This window comes from Spermophilus citellus, assembly GCF_964194105.1.
Source record: "Spermophilus citellus genome assembly, chromosome: 12".
NCBI lineage: Eukaryota > Metazoa > Chordata > Mammalia > Rodentia > Sciuridae > Spermophilus > Spermophilus citellus.
Genome location: NC_138198.1, coordinates 25,805,593 through 25,824,261, shown reverse-complemented (window position 1 = coordinate 25,824,261; position 18,669 = coordinate 25,805,593).

Here is an 18,669-nt window from a genome sequence, read left to right as displayed (position 1 = left end):
GGCGACTTGGTTCCCCAAATTTCGTTCTTCTATGTTGAAGCGTTCATTTCCAGTAACAGTTTGAAATTTTAGGTATCACTCTGTTTTCTCCTATATTGATACATGTATTTGGAACTCTAAATCCAACACGGTTTGTGCTAGGTTCTTGAAACTTGACACAGTAAATAGTTTCACGTTCTATCACTATGGTTTGTTTCCTCTTGATGTAGCCCTAAGCACTGACTGGCGAGAAACACTTTCATGGAAAGGGGTTGCCAAGCTTCCAAAAATTACGAATCTCCAGAAATCTCAGCAAATATTTTTTCACCCAAACTGGATGATACTTTCAGGTAATGATCAGTACACTAAGGCGACTTGGTTCCCCAAATTTCGTTCTTCTATGTTGAAGCGTTCATTTCCAGTAACAGTTTGAATTTTTAGGTATCACTCTGTTTTCTATCTATTGATACATGTATTTGGAACTCTAAATCCAACACGGTTTGTGCTAGCTTCTTGAAACTTGACACAGTAAAGTAGTTTCACGTTGTATCTCTATGGTTTGTTTCCTCTTGATGTAGCCCTAAGCACTGACTGGCGAGAAACACTTTCATGGAAAGGGGTTGCCCAGCTTCCAAAAATTACGAATCTCCAGAAATCTCAGCAAATATTTTTTCACCAACACTGGATGATACTTTCAGGTAATGATCAGTACACTAAGGCGACTTGGTTCCCCAAATTTCGTTCTTCTATGTTGAAGCGTTCATTTCCAGTAACAGTTTGAATTTTTAGGTATCACTCTGTTTTCTCCTATATTGATACATGTATTTGGAACTCTAAATCCAACACGGTTTGTGCTAGCTTCTTGAAACTTGACACAGTAAATAGTTTCACGTTCTATCTCTATGGTTTGTTTCCTCTTGATGTAGCCCTAAGCACTGACTGGCGAGAAGCACTTTCATGGAAAGGGGTTGCCAAGCTTCCAAAAATTACGAATCTCCAGAAATCTCAGCCAATATTTTTTCACCCAAACTGGATGATACTTTCAGCTAATGATCAGTACACTAAGGCGACTTGGTTCCCCAAATTTCGTTCTTCTATGTTGAAGCGTTCATTTCAAGTAACAGTTTGAATTTTTAGGTATCACTCTGTTTTCTCCTCTATTGATACATGTATTTGGAACACTAAATCCAACACGGTTTGTGCTAGCTTCTTGAAACTTGACACAGTAAAGTAGTTTCACGTTCTATCTCAATGGTTTGTTTCCTCTTGATGTAGCCCTAAGCACTGACTGGCGAGAAACACTTTCATGGAAAGGGGTTGCCAAGCTTCCAAAAATTACGAATCTCCAGAAATCTCCGCAAATATTTTTTCACCCAAACTGGATGATACTTTCAGGTAATGATCAGTACACTAAGGCGACTTGGTTCCCCAAATTTCGTTCTTCTATGTTGAAGCGTTCATTTCCAGTAACAGTTTGAATTTTTAGGTATCACTCTGTTTTCTCCTATATTGATACATGTATTTGGAACTCTAAATCCAACACGGTTTGTGCTAGCTTCTTGAAACTTGACACAGTAAAGTAGTTTCACGTTCTATCTCCATGTTTTTTTTCCTCTTGATGTAGCCCTAAGCACTGACTGGCGAGAAACACTTTCATGGAAAGGGGTTGCCAAGCTTCCAAAAATTACGAAGCTCCAGAAATCTCAGCAAATATTTTTTCACCCAAACTGGATGATACTTTCAGGTAATGATCAGTACACTAAGGCGACTTGGTTCCCCAAATTTCGTTCTTCTATGTTGAAGCGTTCATTTCCAGTAACAGTTTGAATTTTTAGGTATCACTCTGTTTTCTCCTATATTGATACATGTATTTGGAACTCTAAATCCAACACGGTTTGTGCTAGCTTCTTGAAACTTGACACAGTAAAGTAGTTTCACGTTCTCTCTCTATGGTTTGTTTCCTCTTGAAGTAGCCCTAAGCACTGACTGGCGAGAAACACTTTCATGGAAAGGGGTTGCCAAGCTTCCAAAAATTACGAATCTCCAGAAATCTCAGCAAATATTTTTTCACCCAAACTGGATGATACTTTCAGGTAATGATCAGTACACTAAGGCGACTTGGTTCCCCAAATTTCGTTCTTCTATGTTGAAGCGTTCATTTCCAGTAACAGTTTGAATTTTTAGGTTTCACTCTGTTTTCTCCTATATTGATACATGTATTTGGAACTCTAAATCCAACACGGTTTGTGCTAGCTTCTTGAAACTTGACAGAGTAAAGTAGTTTCACGTTCTATCTCTATGTTTTGTTTCCTCTTGATGTAGCCCTAAGCAGTGACTGGCGAGAAACACTTTCATGGAAAGGGGTTGCCCAGCTTCCAAAAATTACGAATCTCCAGAAATCTCAGCCAATATTTTTTCACCCAAACTGGATGATACTTTCAGATAATGATCAGTACAATAAGGCGACTTGGTTCCCCAAATTTCGTTCTTCTATGTTGAAGCGTTCATTTCCAGTAACAGTTTGAATTTTTAGGTATCACTCTGTTTTCTCCTATATTGATACATGTATTTGGAACTCTAAATCCAACACGGTTTGTGCTAGCTTCTTGAAACTTGACACAGTAAAGTAGTTTCACGTTGTATCTCTATGGTTTGTTTCCTCTTGATGTAGCCCTAAGCACTGACTGGCGAGAAACACTTTCATGGAAAGGGGTTGCCAAGCTTCCAAAAATTACGAATCTCCAGAAATCTCAGCAAATATTTTTTCACCCAAACTGGATGATACTTTCAGGTAATGATCAGTACACTAAGGCGACTTGGTTCCCCAAATTTCGTTCTTCTATGTTGAAGCGTTCATTTCCAGTAACAGTTTGAATTTTTAGGTATCACTCTGTTTTCTCCTATATTGATACATGTATTTGGAACTCTTAATCCAACACGGTTTGTGCTAGCTTCTTGAAACTTGACACAGTAAATAGTTTCACGTTCTATCTCTATGGTTTGTTTCCTCTTGATGTAGCCCTAAGCACTGACTGGCGAGAAACACTTTCATGGCAAGGGGTTGCCAAGCTTCCAAAAATTACGAATCTCCAGAAATCTCAGCAAATATTTTTTCACCCAAACTGGATGATACTTTCAGGTAATGATCAGTACACTAAGGCGACTTGGTTCCCCAAATTTCGTTCTTCTATGTTGAAGCGTTCATTTCCAGTAACAGTTTGAATTTTTAGGTATCACTCTGTTTTCTCCTATATTGATACATGTATTTGGAACTCTAAATCCAACACGGTTTGTGCTAGCTTCTTGAAACTTGACACAGTAAAGTAGTTTCACGTTCTATCTCTATGGTTTGTTTCCTCTTGAAGTAGCCCTAAGCACTGACTGGCGAGAAACACTTTCATGGAAAGGGGTTGCCAAGCTTCCAAAAATTACGAATCTCCAGAAATCTCAGCCAATATTTTTTCACCCAAACTGGATGATACTTTCAGGTAATGATCAGTACACTAAGGCAAGTTGACTTGGTTCCCCAAATTTCGTTCTTCTATGTTGAAGCGTTCATTTCCAGTAACAGTTTGAATTTTTAGGTATCACTCTGTTTTCTCCTATATTGATACATGTATTTGGAACTCTAAATCCAACACGGTTTGTGCTAGCTTCTTGAAACTTGACACAGTAAAGTAGTTTCACGTTCTCTCTCTATGGTTTGTTTCCTCTTGAAGTAGCCCTAAGCACTGACTGGCGAGAAACACTTTCATGGAAAGGGGTTGCCAAGCTTCCAAAAATTACGAATCTCCAGAAATCTCAGCCAATATTTTTTCACCCAAACTGGATGATACTTTCAGGTAATGATCAGTACACTAAGGCGACTTGGTTCCCCAAATTTCGTTCTTCTATGTTGAAGCGTTCATTTCCAGTAACAGTTTGAATTTTTAGGTATCACTCTGTTTTCTCCTATATTGATACATGTATTTGGAAATCTAAATCCAACACAGTTTGTGCTAGCTTCTTGAAACTTGACACAGTAAAGTAGTTTCACGTTCTATCTCTATGGTTTGTTTCCTCTTGATGTAGCCCTAAGCACTGACTGGCGAGAAACACTTTCATGGAAAGGGGTTGCCAAGCTTCCAAAAATTACGAATCTCCAGAAATCTCAGCAAATATTTTTTCACCCAAACTGGATGATACTTTCAGGTAATGATCAGTACACTAAGGCGACTTGGTTCCCCAAATTTCGTTCTTCTATGTTGAAGCGTTCATTTCCAGTAACAGTTTGAATTTTTAGGTTTCACTCTGTTTTCTCCTATATTGATACATGTATTTGGAACTCTAAATCCAACACGGTTTGTGCTAGCTTCTTGAAACTTGACAGAGTAAAGTAGTTTCACGTTCTATCTCTATGTTTTGTTTCCTCTTGATGTAGCCCTAAGCAGTGACTGGCGAGAAACACTTTCATGGAAAGGGGTTGCCCAGCTTCCAAAAATTACGAATCTCCAGAAATCTCAGCCAATATTTTTTCACCCAAACTGGATGATACTTTCAGGTAATGATCAGTACACTAAGGCGACTTGGTTCCCCAAATTTCGTTGTTCTATGTTGAAGCGTTCATTTCCAGTAACAGTTTGAATTTTTAGGTATCACTCTGTTTTCTCCTATATTGATACATGTATTTGGAACTCTAAATCCAACACGGTTTGTGCTAGCTTCTTGAAACTTGACACAGTAAAGTAGTTTCACGTTCTATCTCTATGGTTTGTTTCCTCTTGATGTAGCCCTAAGCACTGACTGGCAAGAAACACTTTCATGGCAAGGGGTTGCCAAGCTTCCAAAAATTACGAATCTCCAGAAATCTCCGCAAATATTTTTTCACCCAAACTGGATGATACTTTCAGGTAATGATCAGTACACTAAGGCGACTTGGTTCCCCAAATTTCGTTCTTCTATGTTGAAGCGTTCATTTCCAGTAACAGTTTGAATTTTTAGGTATCACTCTGTTTTCTCCTATATTGATACATGTATTTGGAACTCTAAATCCAACACGGTTTGTGCTAGCTTCTTGAAACTTGACACAGTAAAGTAGTTTCACGTTGTATCTCTATGGTTTGTTTCCTCTTGATGTAGCCCTAAGCACTGACTGGCGAGAAACACTTTCATGGAAAGGGGTTGCCAAGCTTCCAAAAATTACGAATCTCCAGAAATCTCAGCAAATATTTTTTCACCAAAACTGGATGATACTTTCAGGTAATGATCAGTACACTAAGGCGACTTGGTTCCCCAAATTTCGTTCTTCTATGTTGAAGCGTTCATTTCCAGTAACAGTTTGAATTTTTAGGTATCACTCTGTTTTCTCCTATATTGATACATGTATTTGGAACTCTAAATCCAACACGGTTTGTGCTAGCTTCTTGAAACTTGACACAGTAAATAGTTTCACGTTCTATCTCTATGGTTTGTTTCCTCTTGATGTAGCCCTAAGCACTGACTGGCGAGAAGCACTTTCATGGAAAGGGGTTGCCAAGCTTCCAAAAATTACGAATCTCCAGAAATCTCAGCCAATATTTTTTCACCCAAACTGGATGATACTTTCAGCTAATGATCAGTACACTAAGGCGACTTGGTTCCCCAAATTTCGTTCTTCTATGTTGAAGCGTTCATTTCAAGTAACAGTTTGAATTTTTAGGTATCACTCTGTTTTCTCCTCTATTGATACATGTATTTGGAACACTAAATCCAACACGGTTTGTGCTAGCTTCTTGAAACTTGACACAGTAAAGTAGTTTCACGTTCTCTCTCTATGGTTTGTTTCCTCTTGAAGTAGCCCTAAGCACTGACTGGCGAGAAACACTTTCATGGAAAGGGGTTGCCAAGCTTCCAAAAATTACGAATCTCCAGAAATCTCAGCCAATATTTTTTCACCCAAACTGGATGATACTTTCAGGTAATGATCAGTACACTAAGGCGACTTGGTTCCCCAAATTTCGTTCTTCTATGTTGAAGCGTTCATTTCCAGAAACAGTTTGAATTTTTAGGTTTCACTCTGTTTTCTCCTATATTGATACATGTATTTGGAACTCTAAATCCAACACAGTTTGTGCTAGCTTCTTGAAACTTGACAGAGTAAAGTAGTTTCACGTTCTATCTCTATGGTTTGTTTCCTCTTGATGTAGCCCTAAGCAGTGACTGGCGAGAAACACTTTCATGGAAAGGGGTTGCCCAGCTTCCAAAAATTACGAATCTCCAGAAATCTCAGCCAATATTTTTTCACCCAAACTGGATGATACTTTCAGGTAATGATCAGTACACTAAGGCGACTTGGTTCCCCAAATTTCGTTCTTCTATGTTGAAGCGTTCATTTCCAGTAACAGTTTGAATTTTTAGGTATCACGCTGTTTTCTCCTATATTGATACATGTATTTGGAACACTAAATCCAACACGGTTTGTGCTAGCTTCTTGAAATTTGACACAGTAAAGTAGTTTCACGTTCTATCTCTATGGTTTGTTTCCTCTTGATGTAGCCCTAAGCAGTGACTGGCGAGAAACACTTTCATGGAAAGGGGTTGCCCAGCTTCCAAAAATTACGAATCTCCAGAAATCTCAGCCAATATTTTTTCACCCAAACTGGATGATACTTTCAGGTAATGATCAGTACAATAAGGCGACTTGGTTCCCCAAATTTCGTTCTTCTATGTTGAAGCGTTCATTTCCAGTAACAGTTTGAATTTTTAGGTATCACTCTGTTTTCTCCTATATTGATACATGTATTTGGAACTCTAAATCCAACACGGTTTGTGCTAGCTTCTTGAAATTTGACACAGTAAAGTAGTTTCACGTTGTATCTCTATGGTTTGTTTTCTCTTGATGTAGCCCTAAGCACTGACTGGCGAGAAACACTTTCATGGAAAGGGGTTGCCAAGCTTCCAAAAATTACGAATCTCCAGAAATCTCAGCAAATATTTTTTCACCAAAACTGGATGATACTTTCAGGTAATGATCAGTACACTAAGGCGACTTGGTTCCCCAAATTTCGTTCTTCTATGTTGAAGCGTTCATTTCCAGTAACAGTTTGAATTTTTAGGTATCACTCTGTTTTCTCCTATATTGATACATGTATTTGGAACTCTAAATCCAACACGGTTTGTGCTAGCTTCTTGAAACTTGACACAGTAAAGTAGTTTCACGTTGTATCTCTATGGTTTGTTTCCTCTTGATGTAGCCCTAAGCACTGACTGGCGAGAAACACTTTCATGGAAAGGGGTTGCCAAGCTTCCAAAAATTACGAATCTCCAGAAATCTCAGCAAATATTTTTTCACCCAAACTGGATGATACTTTCAGGTAATGATCAGTACACTAAGGCAAGTTGACTTGGTTCCCCAAATTTCGTTCTTCTATGTTGAAGCGTTCATTTCCAGTAACAGTTTGAATTTTTAGGTATCACTCTGTTTTATCCTATATTGATACATGTATTTGGAACTCTAAATCCAACACGGTTTGTGCTAGCTTCTTAAAACTTGACACAGTAAAGTAGTTTCACGTTCTCTCTCTATGGTTTGTTTCCTCTTGAAGTAGCCCTAAGCACTGACTGGCGAGAAACACTTTCATGGAAAGGGGTTGCCAAGCTTCCAAAAATTACGAATCTCCAGAAATCTCAGCAAATATTTTTTCACCAAAACTGGATGATACTTTCAGGTAATGATCAGTACACTAAGGCGACTTGGTTCCCCAAATTTCGTTCTTCTATGTTGAAGCGTTCATTTCCAGTAACAGTTTGAATTTTTAGTTATCACTCTGTTTTCTCCTATATTGATACATGTATTTGGAAATCTAAATCCAACACGGTTTGTGCTAGCTTCTTAAAACTTGACACAGTAAAGTAGTTTCACGTTCTCTCTCTATGGTTTGTTTCCTCTTGAAGTAGCCCTAAGCACTGACTGGCGAGAAACACTTTCATGGAAAGGGGTTGCCAAGCTTCCAAAAATTACGAATCTCCAGAAATCTCAGCAAATATTTTTTCACCCAAACTGGATGATATTTTCAGGTAATGATCAGTACACTAAGGCGACTTGGTTCCCCAAATTTCGTTCTTCTATGTTGAAGCGTTCATTTCCAGTAACAGTTTGAATGTTTAGGTATCAGTCTGTTTTCTCCTATATTGATACATGTATTTGGAACTCTAAATCCAACACGGTTTGTGCTAGCTTCTTGAAACTTGACACAGTAAAGTAGTTTCACGTTCTATCTCTATGGTTTGTTTCCTCTTGATGTAGCCCTAAGCACTGACTGGCGAGAAACACTTTCATGGAAAGGGGTTGCCAAGCTTCCAAAAATTACGAATCTCCAGAAATCTCAGCAAATATTTTTTCACCAAAACTGGATGATATTTTCAGGTAATGATCAGTACACTAAGGCGACTTGGTTCCCCAAATTTCGTTCTTCTATGTTGAAGCGTTCATTTCCAGTAACAGTTTGAATTTTTAGGTATCACTCTGTTTTCTCCTATATTGATACATGTATTTGGAACTCTAAATCCAACACGGTTTGTGCTAGCTTCTTGAAACTTGACACAGTAAAGTAGTTTCACGTTCTATCTCTATGGTTTGTTTCCTCTTGATGTAGCCCTAAGCACTGACTGGCGAGAAACACTTTCATGGAAAGGGGTTGCCAAGCTTCCAAAAATTACGAATCTCCAGAAATCTCAGCAAATATTTTTTCACCAAAACTGGATGATACTTTCAGGTAATGATCAGTACACTAAGGCGACTTGGTTCCCCAAATTTCGTTCTTCTATGTTGAAGCGTTCATTTCCAGTAACAGTTTGAATTTTTAGGTATCACTCTGTTTTCTCCTATATTGATACATGTATTTGGAACTCTAAATCCAACACGGTTTGTGCTAGCTTCTTGAAACTTGACACAGTAAAGTAGTTTCACGTTCTCTCTCTATGGTTTGTTTCCTCTTGAAGTAGCCCTAAGCACTGACTGGCGAGAAACACTTTCATGGAAAGGGGTTGCCAAGCTTCCAAAAATTACGAATCTCCAGAAATCTCAGCCAATATTTTTTCACCCAAACTTGATGATACTTTCAGGTAATGATCAGTACACTAAGGCGACTTGGTTCCCCAAATTTCGTTCTTCTATGTTGAAGCGTTCATTTCCAGTAACAGTTTGAATTTTTAGGTTTCACTCTGTTTTCTCCCATATTGATACATGTATTTGGAACTCTAAATCCAACACGGTTTGTGCTAGCTTCTTGAAACTTGACAGAGTAAAGTAGTTTCACGTTCTATCTCTATGTTTTGTTTCCTCTTGATGTAGCCCTAAGCAGTGACTGGCGAGAAACACTTTCATGGAAAGGGGTTGCCCAGCTTCCAAAAATTACGAATCTCCAGAAATCTCAGCCAATATTTTTTCACCCAAACTGGATGATACTTTCAGGTAATGATCAGTACACTAAGGCGACTTGGTTCCCCAAATTTCGTTCTTCTATGTTGAAGCGTTCATTTCCAGTAACAGTTTGAATTTTTAGGTATCACTCTGTTTTCTCCTATATTGATACATGTATTTGGAACTCTAAATCCAACACGGTTTGTGCTAGCTTCTTGAAACTTGACACAGTAAATAGTTTCACGTTCTATCTCTATGGTTTGTTTCCTCTTGATGTAGCCCTAAGCACTGACTGGCGAGAAACACTTTCATGGAAAGGGGTTGCCAAGCTTCCAAAAATTACGAATCTCCAGAAATCTCAGCAAATATTTTTTCACCAAAACTGGATGATACTTTCAGGTAATGATCAGTACACTAAGGCGACTTGGTTCCCCAAATTTCGTTCTTCTATGTTGAAGCGTTCATTTCCAGTAACAGTTTGAATTTTTAGGTATCACTCTGTTTTCTCCTATATTGATACATGTATTTGGAACTCTAAATCCAACACGGTTTGTGCTAGCTTCTTGAAACTTGACACAGTAAATAGTTTCACGTTCTATCTCTATGGTTTGTTTCCTCTTGATGTAGCCCTAAGCACTGACTGGCGAGAAGCACTTTCATGGAAAGGGGTTGCCAAGCTTCCAAAAATTACGAATCTCCAGAAATCTCAGCCAATATTTTTTCACCCAAACTGGATGATACTTTCAGCTAATGATCAGTACACTAAGGCGACTTGGTTCCCCAAATTTCGTTCTTCTATGTTGAAGCGTTCATTTCAAGTAACAGTTTGAATTTTTAGGTATCACTCTGTTTTCTCCTATATTGATACATGTATTTGGAACACTAAATCCAACACGGTTTGTGCTAGCTTCTTGAAACTTGACACAGTAAAGTAGTTTCACGTTCTATCTCAATGGTTTGTTTCCTCTTGATGTAGCCCTAAGCACTGACTGGCGAGAAACACTTTCATGGAAAGGGGTTGCCAAGCTTCCAAAAATTACGAATCTCCAGAAATCTCAGCAAATATTTTTTCACCCAAACTGGATGATACTTTCAGGTAATGATCAGTACACTAAGGCGACTTGCTTCCCCAAATTTCGTTCTTCTATGTTGAAGCGTTCATTTCCAGTAACAGTTTGAATTTTTAGGTATCACTCTGTTTTCTCCTATATTGATACATGTATTTGGAACACTAAATCCAACACGGTTTGTGCTAGCTTCTTGAAACTTGACACAGTAAAGTAGTTTCACGTTCTATCTCTATGGTTTGTTTCCTCTTGATGTAGCCCTAAGCACTGACTGGCGAGAAACACTTTCATGGAAAGGGGTTGCCAAGCTTTCAAAAATTACGAATCTCCAGAAATCTCAGCAAATATTTTTTCACCCAAACTGGATGATACTTTCAGCTAATGATCAGTACACTAAGGCGACTTGGTTCCCCAAATTTCGTTCTTCTATGTTGAAGCGTTCATTTCCAGTAACAGTTTGAATTTTTAGGTATCACTCTGTTTTCTCCTATATTGATACATGTATTTGGAACTCTAAATCCAACACGGTTTGTGCTAGCTTCTTGAAACTTGACACAGTAAAGTAGTTTCACGTTCTATCTCCATGGTTTGTTTCCTCTTGATGTAGCCCTAAGCACTGACTGGCGAGAAACACTTTCATGGAAAGGGGTTGCCAAGCTTCCAAAAATTACGAATCTCCAGAAATCTCAGCAAATATTTTTTCACCCAAACTGGATGATACTTTCAGGTAATGATCAGTACACTAAGGCAAGTTGACTTGGTTCCCCAAATTTCGTTCTTCTATGTTGAAGCGTTCATTTCCAGTAACAGTTTGAATTTTTAGGTATCACTCTGTTTTCTCCTATATTGATACATGTATTTGGAACTCTAAATCCAACACGGTTTGTGCTAGCTTCTTAAAACTTGACACAGTAAAGTAGTTTCACGTTCTCTCTCTATGGTTTGTTTCCTCTTGAAGTATCCCTAAGCACTGACTGGCGAGAAACACTTTCATGGAAAGGGGTTGCCAAGCTTCCAAAAATTACGAATCTCCAGAAATCTCAGCAAATATTTTTTCACCCAAACTGGATGATACTTTCAGGTAATGATCAGTACACTAAGGCGACTTGGTTCCCCAAATTTCGTGCTTCTATATTGAAGCGTTCATTTCCAGTAACAGTTTGAATTTTTAGGTATCACTCTGTTTTCTCCTATATTGATACATGTATTTGGAACTCTAAATCCAACACGGTTTGTGCTAGCTTCTTGAAACTTGACACATTAAAGTTATTTCACGTTCTATCTCTATGGTTTGTTTCCTCTTGATGTAGCCCTAAGCACTGACTGGCGAGAAACACTTTCATGGAAAGGGGTTGCCAAGCTTCCAAAAATTACGAATCTCCAGAAATCTCAGCAAATATTTTTTCACCAAAACTGGATGATACTTTCAGGTAATGATCAGTACACTAAGGCGACTTGGTTCCCCAAATTTCGTTCTTCTATGTTGCAGCGTTCATTTCCAGTAACAGTTTGAATTTTTAGGTATCACTCTGTTTTCTCCTATATTGATACATGTATTTGGAACTGTAAATCCAACACGGTTTGTGCTAGCTTCTTGAAACTTGACACAGTAAATAGTTTCACGTTCTATCTCTATGTTTTGTTTCCTCTTGATGTAGCCCTAAGCACTGACTGGCGAGAAACACTTTCATGGAAAGGGGTTGCCAAGCTTCCAAAAATTACGAATCTCCAGAAATCTCAGCCAATATTTTTTCACCCAAACTGGATGATACTTTCAGCTAATGATCAGTACACTAAGGCGACTTGGTTCCCCAAATTTCGTTCTTCTATGTTGAAGCGTTCATTTCAAGTAACAGTTTGAATTTTTAGGTATCACTCTGTTTTCTCCTCTATTGATACATGTATTTGGAACACTAAATCCAACACGGTTTGTGCTAGCTTCTTGAAACTTGACACAGTAAAGTAGTTTCACGTTCTATCTCAATGGTTTGTTTCCTCTTGATGTAGCCCTAAGCACTGACTGGCGAGAAACACTTTCATGAAAAGGGGTTGCCAAGCTTCCAAAAATTACGAATCTCCAGAAATCTCAGCAAATATTTTTTCACCCAAACTGGATGATACTTTCAGGTAATGATCAGTACACTAAGGCGACTTGGTTCCCCAAAATTCGTTCATCTATGTTGAAGCGTTCATTTCCAGTAACAGTTTGAATTTTTAGGTATCACTCTGTTTTCTCCTATATTGATACATGTATTTGGAACACTAAATCCAACACGGTTTGTGCTAGCTTCTTGAAACTTGACACAGTAAATAGTTTCACGTTCTATCTCTATGGTTTGTTTCCTCTTGATGTAGCCCTAAGCACTGACTGGCGAGAAGCACTTTCATGGAAAGGGGTTGCCAAGCTTCCAAAAATTACGAATCTCCAGGAATCTCAGCCAATATTTTTTCACCCAAACTGGATGATACTTTCAGCTAATGATCAGTACACTAAGGCGACTTGGTTCCCCAAATTTCGTTCTTCTATGTTGAAGCGTTCATTTCAAGTAACAGTTTGAATTTTTAGGTATCACTCTGTTTTCTCTTATATTGATACATGTATTTGGAACACTAAATCCAACACGGTTTGTGCTAGCTTCTTGAAACTTGACACAGTAAAGTAGTTTCACGTTCTATCTCAATGGTTTGTTTCCTCTTGATGTAGCCCTAAGCACTGACTGGCGAGAAACACTTTCATGGAAAGGGGTTGCCAAGCTTCCAAAAATTACGAATCTCCAGAAATCTCAGCAAATATTTTTTCACCCAAACTGGATGATACTTTCAGGTAATGATCAGTACACTAAGGCGACTTGGTTCCCCAAATTTCGTTCTTCTATGTTGAAGCGTTCATTTCCAGTAACAGTTTGAATTTTTAGGTATCACTCTGTTTTCTCCTATATTGATACATGTATTTGGAACACTAAATCCAACACGGTTTGTGCTAGCTTCTTGAAACTTGACACAGTAAAGTAGTTTCACGTTCTATCTCTATGGTTTGTTTCCTCTTGATGTAGCCCTAAGCACTGACTGGCGAGAAACACTTTCATGGAAAGGGGTTGCCAAGCTTTCAAAAATTACGAATCTCCAGAAATCTCAGCAAATATTTTTTCACCCAAACTGGATGATACTTTCAGGTAATGATCAGTACACTAAGGCGACTTGGTTCCCCAAATTTTGTTCTTCTATGTTGAAGTGTTCATTTCCAGTAACAGTTTGAATTTTTAGGTATCACTCTGTTTTCTCCTATATTGATACATGTATTTGGAACTCTAAATCCAACACGGTTTGTGCTAGCTTCTTGAAACTTGACACAGTAAAGTAGTTTCACGTTCTATCTCCATGGTTTGTTTCCTCTTGATGTAGCCCTAAGCACTGACTGGCGAGAAACACTTTCATGGAAAGGGGTTGCCAAGCTTCCAAAAATTACGAATCTCCAGAAATCTCAGCAAATATTTTTTCACCCAAACTGGATGATACTTTCAGGTAATGATCAGTACACTAAGGCAAGTTGACTTGGTTCCCCAAATTTCGTTCTTCTATGTTGAAGCGTTCATTTCCAGTAACAGTTTGAATTTTTAGGTATCACTCTGTTTTCTCCTATATTGATACATGTATTTGGAACTCTAAATCCAACACGGTTTGTGCTAGCTTCTTAAAACTTGACACAGTAAAGTAGTTTCACGTTCTCTCTCTATGGTTTGTTTCCTCTTGAAGTAGCCCTAAGCACTGACTGGCGAGAAACACTTTCATGGAAAGGGGTTGCCAAGCTTCCAAAAATTACGAATCTCCAGAAATCTCAGCAAATATTTTTTCACCCAAACTGGATGATACTTTCAGGTAATGATCAGTACACTAAGGCGACTTGGTTCCCCAAATTTCGTGCTTCTATATTGAAGCGTTCATTTCCAGTAACAGTTTGAATTTTTAGGTATCACTCTGTTTTCTCCTATATTGATACATGTATTTGGAACTCTAAATCCAACACGGTTTGTGCTAGCTTCTTGAAACTTGACACATTAAAGTTATTTCACGTTCTATCTCTATGGTTTGTTTCCTCTTGATGTAGCCCTAAGCACTGACTGGCGAGAAACACTTTCATGGAAAGGGGTTGCCAAGCTTCCAAAAATTACGAATCTCCAGGAATCTCAGCAAATATTTTTTCACCAAAACTGGATGATACTTTCAGGTAATGATCAGTACACTAAGGCGACTTGGTTCCCCAAATTTCGTTCTTCTATGTTGCAGCGTTCATTTCCAGTAACAGTTTGAATTTTTAGGTATCACTCTGTTTTCTCCTATATTGATACATGTATTTGGAACTGTAAATCCAACACGGTTTGTGCTAGCTTCTTGAAACTTGACACAGTAAATAGTTTCACGTTCTATCTCTATGTTTTGTTTCCTCTTGATGTAGCCCTAAGCACTGACTGGCGAGAAACACTTTCATGGAAAGGGGTTGCCAAGCTTCCAAAAATTACGAATCTCCAGAAATCTCAGCCAATATTTTTTCACCCAAACTGGATGATACTTTCAGCTAATGATCAGTACACTAAGGCGACTTGGTTCCCCAAATTTCGTTCTTCTATGTTGAAGCGTTCATTCCAAGTAACAGTTTGAATTTTTAGGTATCACTCTGTTTTCTCCTCTATTGATACATGTATTTGGAACACTAAATCCAACACGGTTTGTGCTAGCTTCTTGAAACTTGACACAGTAAAGTAGTTTCACGTTCTATCTCAATGGTTTGTTTCCTCTTGATGTAGCCCTAAGCACTGACTGGCGAGAAACACTTTCATGAAAAGGGGTTGCCAAGCTTCCAAAAATTACGAATCTCCAGAAATCTCAGCAAATATTTTTTCACCCAAACTGGATGATACTTTCAGGTAATGATCAGTACACTAAGGCGACTTGGTTCCCCAAAATTCGTTCTTCTATGTTGAAGCGTTCATTTCCAGTAACAGTTTGAATTTTTAGGTATCACTCTGTTTTCTCCTATATTGATACATGTATTTGGAACACTAAATCCAACACGGTTTGTGCTAGCTTCTTGAAACTTGACACAGTAAAGTAGTTTCACGTTCTATCTCTATGGTTTCTTTCCTCTTGATGTAGCCCTAAGCACTGACTGGCGAGAAACACTTTCATGGAAAGGGGTTGCCAAGCTTCCAAAAATTACGAATCTCCAGAAATCTCAGCAAATATTTTTTCACCCAAACTGGATGATACTTTCAGGTAATGATCAGTACACTAAGGCGACTTGGTTCCCCAAATTTCGTTCTTCTATGTTGAAGCGTTCATTTCCAGTAACAGTTTGAATTTTTAGGTATCACTCTGTTTTCTCCTATATTGATACATGTATTTGGAACTCTAAATCCAACACGGTTTGTGCTAGCTTCTTGAAACTTGACACAGTAAAGTAGTTTCACGTTCTCTCTCTATGGTTTGTTTCCTCTTGAAGTAGCCCTAAGCACTGACTGGCAAGAAACACTTTCATGGAAAGGGGTTGCCAAGCTTCCAAAAATTACGAATCTCCAGAAATCTCAGCAAATATTTTTTCACCCAAACTGGATGATACTTTCAGGTAATGATCAGTACACTAAGGCAAGTCGACTTGGTTCCCCAAATTTCGTTCTTCTAAGTTGAAGCGTTCATTTCCAGTAACAGTTTGAATTTTTAGGTATCACTCTGTTTTCTCCTATATTGATACATGTATTTGGAACTCTAAATCCAACACGGTTTGTGCTAGCTTCTTAAAACTTGACACAGTAAAGTAGTTTCACGTTCTCTCTCTATGGTTTGTTTCCTCTTGAAGTAGCCCTAAGCACTGACTGGCGAGAAACACTTTCATGGAAAGGGGTTGCCAAGCTTCCAAAAATTACGAATCTCCAGAAATCTCAGCAAATATTTTTTCACCCAAACTGCATGATACTTTCAGGTAATGATCAGTACACTAAGGCGACTTGGTTCCCCAAATTTCGTTCTTCTATGTTGAAGCATTCATTTCCAGTAACAGTTTGAATTTTTAGGTATCACTCTGTTTTCTCCTATATTGATACATGTATTTGGAACACTAAATCCAACACGGTTTGTGCTAGCTTCTTGAAACTTGACACAGTAAAGTAGTTTCACGTTCTATCTCTATGGTTTGTTTCCTCTTGATGTAGCCCTAAGCACTGACTGGAGAGAAACACTTTCATGGAAAGGGGTTGCCAAGCTTCCAAAAATTACGAATCTCCAGAAATCTCAGCAAATATTTTTTCACCCAAACTGGATGATACTTTCAGGTAATGATCAGTACACTAAGGCGACTTGGTTCCCCAAATTTCGTTCTTCTATGTTGAAGCGTTCATTTCCAGTAACAGTTTGAATTTTTAGGTATCACTCTGTTTTCTCCTATATTGATACATGTATTTGGAACTCTAAATCCAACACGGTTTGTGCTAGCTTCTTGAAACTTGACACAGTAAAGTAGTTTCACGTTCTATCTCTATGGTTTGTTTCCTCTTGAAGTAGCCCTAAGCACTGACTGGCGAGAAACACTTTCATGGAAAGGGGTTGCCAAGCTTCCAAAAATTACGAATCTCCAGAAATCTCAGCAAATATTTTTTCACCCAAACTGGATGATACTTTCAGGTAATGATCAGTACACTAAGGCGACTTGGTTCCCCAAATTTCGTTCTTCTATGTTGAAGCGTTCATTTCCAGTAACAGTTTGAATTTTTAGGTATCACTCTGTTTTCTCCTATATTGATACATGTATTTGGAACTCTAAATCCAACACGGTTTGTGCTAGCTTCTTGAAACTTGACACAGTAAAGTAGTTTCACGTTCTATCTCCATGGTTTGTTTCCTATTGATGTAGCCCTAAGCACTGACTGGCGAGAAACACTTTCATGGAAAGGGGTTGCCAAGCTTCCAAAAATTACGAATCTCCAGAAATCTCAGCAAATATTTTTTCACCCAAACTGGATGATACTTTCAGGTAATGATCAGTACACTAAGGCGACTTGGTTCCCCAAATTTCGTTCTTCTATGTTGAAGCGTTCATTTCCAGTAACAGTTTGAATTTTTAGGTATCACTCTGTTTTCTCCTATATTGATACATGTATTTGGAACTCTAAATCCAACACGGTTTGTGCTAGCTTCTTGAAACTTGACACAGTAAAATAGTTTCACGTTCTCTCTCTATGGTTTGTTTCCTCTTGAAGTAGCCCTAAGCACTGACTGGCGAGAAACACTTTCATGGAAAGGGGTTGCCAAGCTTCCAAAAATTACGAATCTCCAGAAATCTCAGCAAATATTTTTTCACCCAAACTGGATGATACTTTCAGGTAATGATCAGTACACTAAGGCGACTTGGTTCCCCAAATTTCGTTCTTCTATGTTGAAGCGTTCATTTCCAGTAACAGTTTGAATTTTTAGGTTTCACTCTGTTTTCTCCTATATTGATACATGTATTTGGAACTCTAAATCCAACACGGTTTGTGCTAGCTTCTTGAAACTTGACAGAGTAAAGTAGTTTCACGTTCTATCTCTATGTTTTGTTTCCTCTTGATGTAGCCCTAAGCAGTGACTGGCGAGAAACACTTTCATGGAAAGGGGTTGCCCAGCTTCCAAAAATTACGAATCTCCAGAAATCTCAGCCAATATTTTTTCACCCAAACTGGATGATACTTTCAGGTAATGATCAGTACACTAAGGCGACTTGGTTCCCCAAATTTCGTTCTTCTATGTTGAAGCGTTCATTTCCAGTAACAGTTTGAATTTTTAGGTATCACTCTGTTTTCTCCTATATTGATACATGTATTTGGAACTCTAAATCCAACACAGTTTGTGCTAGCTTCTTGAAACTTGACACAGTAAAGTAGTTTCACGTTCTATCTCTATGGTTTGTTTCCTCTTGATGTAGCCCTAAGCACTGACTGGCGAGAAACACTTTCATGGAAAGGGGTTGCCAAGCTTCCAAAAATTACGAATCTCCAGAAATCTCAGCAAATATTTTTTCACCCAAACTGGATGATACTTTCAGGTAATGATCAGTACACTAAGGCGACTTGGTTCCCCAAATTTCGTGCTTCTATGTTGAAGCGTTCATTTCCAGTAACAGTTTGAATTTTTAGGTATCACTCTGTTTTCTCCTATATTGATACATGTATTTGGAACTCTAAATCCAACACGGTTTGTGCTAGCTTCTTGAAACTTGAC